Source organism: Vicugna pacos, chromosome 3 (assembly GCF_048564905.1).
Source record: "Vicugna pacos chromosome 3, VicPac4, whole genome shotgun sequence".
Lineage (NCBI taxonomy): Eukaryota > Metazoa > Chordata > Mammalia > Artiodactyla > Camelidae > Vicugna > Vicugna pacos.
In genome coordinates this window covers 97,825,185-97,831,818 of record NC_132989.1, presented here as the reverse complement: position 1 = coordinate 97,831,818, position 6,634 = coordinate 97,825,185, and the positions used below count along the sequence as shown (strand labels likewise).

At 38.9% G+C, this 6,634-nt stretch overlaps 1 non-coding gene across 1 annotated transcript; it reads right to left on the bottom strand.

Moving 5' to 3' along the window:
• Window positions 1–2,601: 2,601 nt before the first annotated feature.
• On the bottom strand, window positions 2,602–2,672 carry TRNAT-AGU (transfer RNA threonine (anticodon AGU)). The gene has a single exon. It is a non-coding gene; the product is annotated as a tRNA-Thr (tRNA).
• Window positions 2,673–6,634: the final 3,962 nt, after the last annotated feature.

Below are 6,634 nucleotides of genomic sequence, written 5' to 3'. Positions count from 1 at the left end.
GGAGGCCTTTTATTCGTCTGGTAATTATACACTAATGGTATTTTATGCATTTTTAGAAATGGAGAGTGGGGTGAAGAGACAAAGGCGGGCACTTAGTGCAATGACAGCTCTGGCGGTGCGGCTGGGCCTCACGGGCACGACCGCAGTCTCTTTGGGGGCAGCCTGTCCGGCACTGGCCCTGGCTGGCACTAGGTACAAGAAGAAATGAAAAGGCAATCTGGCATTTTCATATTTGTTTATTTTAACGTCTCAGGGCTGCTGAAAACAACTGGAATCTTCTGAGTTGCTGAAAGCACATAGGCTTCTTTGATGCAGCTCTTGGCCCCTGCCACCCTAAAGCCAAAGGGGCTCATTGATTAAGCTGTCGGGTGACCATGCCCTCTGTGAATTCAGGTCAAACCAGAGGCAATGGTTAATAGCTGGCAGGTAACTGTCCCTAATGCAATCTTTACTATAGCCTTCAAAGCTTAACATGAAAGAGTATTCCACTGAAATCCAGACTGCAAATTGGGAAATGTTTGGAGTCTGGGTATCTGCCTGTGTTACTGAGCAAAGGAAATGCTGGGAAAACAAAGATAAAAGGTAGAAAGGAATGATTGAACACAGCTGGAGAGAATCCATGTAGATAGCCAAGGACAAGGGTCAAAGGGAAACCCAGGCCTTCTTTTTTTTTTTTAAGGTTTAGGCGTGGGTCAGGCTGTGGGGGATGGTGGACTGTGAGGACTGGTTCACGTTGAACCCCGGCTCTTAATCATTACCCTGGTGACAGCCCCGTGAACTGAGCTGACAGGCCAGCTAGCCCTCACTGGACTGCCTTTTTGCATCTGCTTTTCTTCCAGCAGGAAGGGGCCCCAGAGGGTGGGCTGTTAACTTGTAGGCTCAATATTTAGTGTGGCTTTGACTGAGTCTGAGGACAAGAGAAAGGTTTGTGAGCAGGTCTGCTCCCACCCTTCAGTTCCCCAAGTTCTTTGTGCTTCCCACTGAAGAATTCCTATTGAAGCACTCATCAGGCTCCTAACCAGTTTACTCTAAAACAGATCAGGTTTATCATTATTGGGAAAACTTACTGGGCTTGGGTTTGGGGGAAAGCGGAGAATTTCAGTACCCAAAGCACTGGAAATCTGCATTTATCAATAATTAGCAGTGTGAGGGGGAGGGTGTAGCTCAAGCAGTAAAGTGCATGCTTAGCATGAATGAGGTCCTGGGTTCAATCCCCAGTGCTTCCTCTAAAAATAAATAAATAAACCTAATTACCCTCCCCCCAAAAGGAAAAAACAAACAAACAAACAAACAAATAATTAGCAGTGTGACCCAGACCAGACCGAGGTATCTGCCCTTTCTTCATGATCAGGAACTACTTTGCCCTGAGCACTTGCTCGCTCCCTCCTAGACATTGTGCTTAGGGCTCTGTCGGCACTGCCCACATTTTTCTTCACAATACCCCGTGACAAAGGTATTCGGCTATTCTCCGGTGCTCTCTTCTACAAAAATGGCCAGTTGTGTGATTTGAGACTCAATTTTCATTCTGTAAAATAAGATGTTGGAGGAGGATGACTGAAAAATACCTTTCAACTCTGATATTTAGCCGAGTTTGAAGTTTTAGAAGAGTAGCAACAAGTTACTTTCTGAAAGTTGGAAAGAACCAGTTGGGGGAACAAAGGAGTGATTTAAGTAATTTGAAACCATCTTCCAAATGGAGATAAAAATCTACCCTGGTCTCAAAAGCAATTCCTTACACCTCTTTAGTAACTGGTATTTTCAGTAGAGGGCTCTGACGTTGTCTTAGTCTGCCAGGGCTGGCATTACAGAATCCCACGGACTGGGGGCTTAAACAACAGAAATTAATTTTTTTCATAGTTTTGGAGGCTAGAAGTCCAAGATCAAAGTGTTGGCAGGTTTGCTTTCTCTAGAGGCCTCTCTCCTTTGCTGGCAGATGGCTGTCTTCTTGCTGTGTCCTCACGTGACCTTTCCCTGTGCACTTGCATTCCTGGTATCTCTCAAATGTTCACATTTCCTCTTATAAGGACATCAGTCAAACCGGATTAGGCCCTACACTTACACACTTATTTTAACTCAATCACCATTTCAAAGGCCTTATCTCCAAATATAGTCACACTCTGAGGTAGTAGGGGTTAGGGCTTCAACACAGGAATTTTGGGAGGACACAGTTCAACCCATAATAGACATACCGATCATTAAAACAACACTGTGTATCCGCAAGTTGAACAGTACCATTTTAGACTTATTTTACAGGTGAGAAAATGGAAACACACTATAAGCAACAAGTCTAAAGTTACAGAGTCAGTTAAAAGTGGCAGAGCTGAGACTGGGATCAGGTTTTCAGACTCGGTCCTAGTGGTCTTTGCGTAAGACCACACTGCTTGTCCAGTATCATTAAGGAGTCTGACTCGCTTAAGGAGATGGTTAAGAATTTTCTCCTCCTGAGGACAATGTGACAAATCTCTGGTTGCTTAGTGGTCACTTGTAGCTTGTACATTAATGAAGAAGTTAAGTAGCATCTGCTTTTTAAAAAAATTAATTTTATTATTATTTGGGGGGGTGGAGAGGGAGGTAATTAAGTTTATTTATTTATTTATTTAATGGTGGTACTGGGGATTGAACCCAGGACCTCATGCACACTAAGCATGCGCTCTACCACTTGAGCTATACCCTCCCCCAGCACCTGCTTCTTATAGATCAGAATCACTGTTACCACAACATCCCTACATAATGCAATCAAGAGTGATATAATTCCCTATTCTCCCCAGAGGTCTATGTTTTTATAGCTGTTTTTTATGTGTTCCTGTGTTTTACACAAGCATAGAAATATTTTCCCCAAACTATTCAAAGTTGTCTAAATCTTGGAGACTAAATGTGGCCAAACATATAGCCCAATTCACATCTTGGTTCTTGGCAGTTCTATGAAGGAAAATAACTCAAATAAAAATTAACACCAAAAGAAGTGGCAGGAGGAGAAGAGAAAAAGGACTGACTGCAGATATTAGATCATTGTCATCCACAATATAACTTGTTTGCAGTTTGGGGTTATGGAACCCCTTTGAGAATACTTCTTCAGAAAAATGCCATAAATATACAACATTTTGCTGATAATTTCTGGAGGTTCATAGATCCCTAAATCTCCCTCATGGATCTTGCATTTAGAATTTGATAATGTTTTTCTTGATTTGGGAATAAAATAAAAACTGGGAGTAGAAAAATGTATACTAACGGAAAGGCAAGAAATCCAGGTTCCACATCCAGTTCTGCCATTGTATTGTGTGACCCTCAACATTTCAGTCTTCAGGAGGAGAAAGGATGACCTCCAAGGCTATGGCAATTAAAACTTAAGTGAATCTAGACTGAATATATTTCAAATATATTGAGTCTTGAAATCTTTCTAGTAAATAATTGAAGAGAAAAAAAGAACAACTAATTTTGCTTTACTTCATGTTCCTAGGAGTAGGAGAGGATAAATATTTATAATAAAATATTAAATCAAGAATATTGCACCAGTGATACTCAGGCCTGATAAATGGTAACATCCATATAGCTACAAATCCTTAGTGGAAAGCTTTGAATGCCAAATGTTAATTCTACCCTAGCCCGGGTTATACTATCTGGCTTTCCCTTTGAGAATGTCTGAGAATATTTCTCTCTCTTTTCCAACAAGGGAGAAAAGGTCTTGCTAATTCCCATATGAGGAAAGGTAGAGGATACCTGGATATTTTAGGCCAAGTTAAATCCTGAGAGGACTGTGGCCCCTGGATGCAGCATCTATGAGGTTGAAACTGCTGCGGCTACTAAAGGATTTCCTAGATCTTCTCTTCTTGAATCACAGAAAATTTCTCTTTTCAAAAAACCCAGAAAACACCCTCTGAAGTCCATTAGGCACCAAGTGTTCTCTGCTGAGTCTGAGCAACTTGACTCATCAAATTGATGTCTGCTGCTTCTCTCCAGCTATAAAATATGCCCTTCTGTCCCCAAGCCATAGAACTACCTCCTTCACTCAGGTGAAATTTGTTTCTGAATCTCCCAAACCTGATCTTGTTGATTCTTCAGACTCCCCCAAACTAGCTCCAGTGTCCACTGTCTCACGAACAGGTCTCGTGTCTTAGATGCTTTGAGTCATGTCATGCCAGTTTGCCAAATCACATTAGTTTAAACTGCTACCTTAAACTGTCATTTGGAAGTATGTTTAATTTGTCAAAAGGTTGTATCATTATCAATTTTTTAAACTATTCATCAAAAATTTAAAAATGTACGTTTACATCATGTTATATACCATTAGCCAACTCCCACGCGGTGTCTCACTGCATTAGCCTCTGGTTCTTTCTGTTCCCTTGGAAAAGCATATTGTCTGCTGTCATAGCTCACGACTGCTCAAGACTGGCAGGCTGCGCTCTAGCGGAGTGATGCCCATCCGGTGGAGCTGATGCCCACCAAGATACACAATTAAATATTCTATAAACTGATGAATAAGAGGGTGAAAAGAGAATTACTGAACAAAATACTTTGGAAAAACTTGAAGAAGATGTGCTTGTAAGACAAGTGCTTTGAATTCAGTATGGGCAAGACAACTTGAAAAATACTGGAAATATAGAAGAAGTCTGTGCTCATTTTTCACTTTAAAGAAGCTAAAACTAGAACTCATAGGTGATGTAATGGGAGGATGCTATCTGCAGGAAAACAGTGTAGGATTCTAACTAGGGAATTCATTCTTTATATATTCTGGATAGTAGACTCTTATCAAATACATGATTTGCAAATCTTTTTTGTCATTCTGTGCATTGTATTTTTTACTTTCCTGACAGTGTCCTGTGATGCACTAAAGTTCTTAATTTTGATGAAGTTTAGTTTATCTATTTCTTCCTTCTTTGGACTTTTGGTGTCATATATAAGAAACCATGGTTAAATCCAAAGTCATGAACATTTACCCCTATGTTTGTTTTCCTCTAAGAATTTTACAGTTTTAGCACTTATATGTAAATGTTTGATGCATTTCAGTCCATATATTAGTCTGTTCCTATTTCCTTAAAACATACTATAGACTGTGACTTAGACAACAGAAATTTACTTCTCACAGTTCTGGAGGCTGGGAAGTCCAAGGTCAAGGTGCTGCCATGATCAATTTCTGGAGAGAAGTCTCTTTCTGGCTTATAGATAGTTGCCTTCTCGTTGTGTCCTAACCTTGACCAGCCCTCACACAGCAGAGAAAGAATGAGCAAGAGAGCTAACTGGCTAAGGGCACTAATCTCACCAGGAAGGCTCTACCCTCATTACCTCATCTGAACCTAATTACCTCCCAAAGACTCCATTACCTTGGGGTTAGATCATCATCATGTGAATTTTGTGGAGACACAAACATTCAATCTATAGCAATGTTTGTATATGGTTCGAGGTAAGGGTCGTCCAACTTACTTCTTTTGGCACGTGGATACCCAGTTGCCTTAGCACAATTTACTGAAGAGACTGCTCTTTCCCAATTGAGTGGTCTTGGCATTATTGTTGAAATAATAACGACTATAGGTGTTATTTCTTGATTCTAAATTCTATTCCATTTATCTATGTCTGTTCTTACAACAGTATCACACTGATAGGTTTATTGTGGCTTTGTAGTAAGTTTTGAAATTGGGAAATGTGAGTCCTCCAACTTTGTTCTTTCTCAAGACTATATGGCTATTCAGAATCCCTTGTAATTCACAATGAATTATAGAATAAGCTTTTCCATTTCTACCAAAAAAAGCCATTGGGATTTTTATAGGGGTTGTGTGGAATCTGTAAATTGTTTTGGTGAGTACTGGTATCTTAACAATATTAAGTCTTGCAGTCCATGAATAGAACATGTTTCTCCATTTATTTAAGTCTTCTTTAATTCTTTCAGTAATATTTTGTAGTTTTCAGTGTATAAGTCTCACATCTCCCTGGTTAAGTTTATTACTAAATATTTTATTCTAATATATTCTAATAACTTATTTTAATAAATATATTCTTAATATATTTATTATTATTATTGTAAATGGATTTTTCCCTTAATTTACTTTTTGTTTCATTTTTCCAGCTTTACTGTTAATTTCCTTTTTGGATTGTCCACTACTAGTGTATAGGAGCTCTTATTTTAAAAAAGCTTTAGATGTACATGAAAAGATTTGTGAATAAACACTTATTACACTTTAGTTAAAATAAATGTTTAAGGTAGGCAAATATAATGTTAAACGAGTATTTGCTCTCAATTGATTTTTGATCAGCCACCCTAACTGATCACAGTAAATAAGAGAATCCTATTGTATATTTTAATAATTTATATTCTCATAATACATTTATATATTCCAAAAATATAACCAATACATCATTTAGATATGTTTGTTACTATTGAGATGAGCTGACAATCAAAACTTAACTAGGCTAAATATTTACTCTTTTAGGAACTCACAAAGTGAATTACTGGCAAAGCAGCCTTTACACTGCATCCGTTGTCTTTGATAGTCAAAGAAGATACTTTGTAAGTATTAACTGCGGGCTTCCCATCCTTTCCAGGCTTTGAGAAGCAGCAAATACAAAAGGAAGAAACTCAGGATCTGCTTTTAGATTCTAACTCTAAGCTATGATCTCGGCTAAATAGGTCATTTCGTGATTC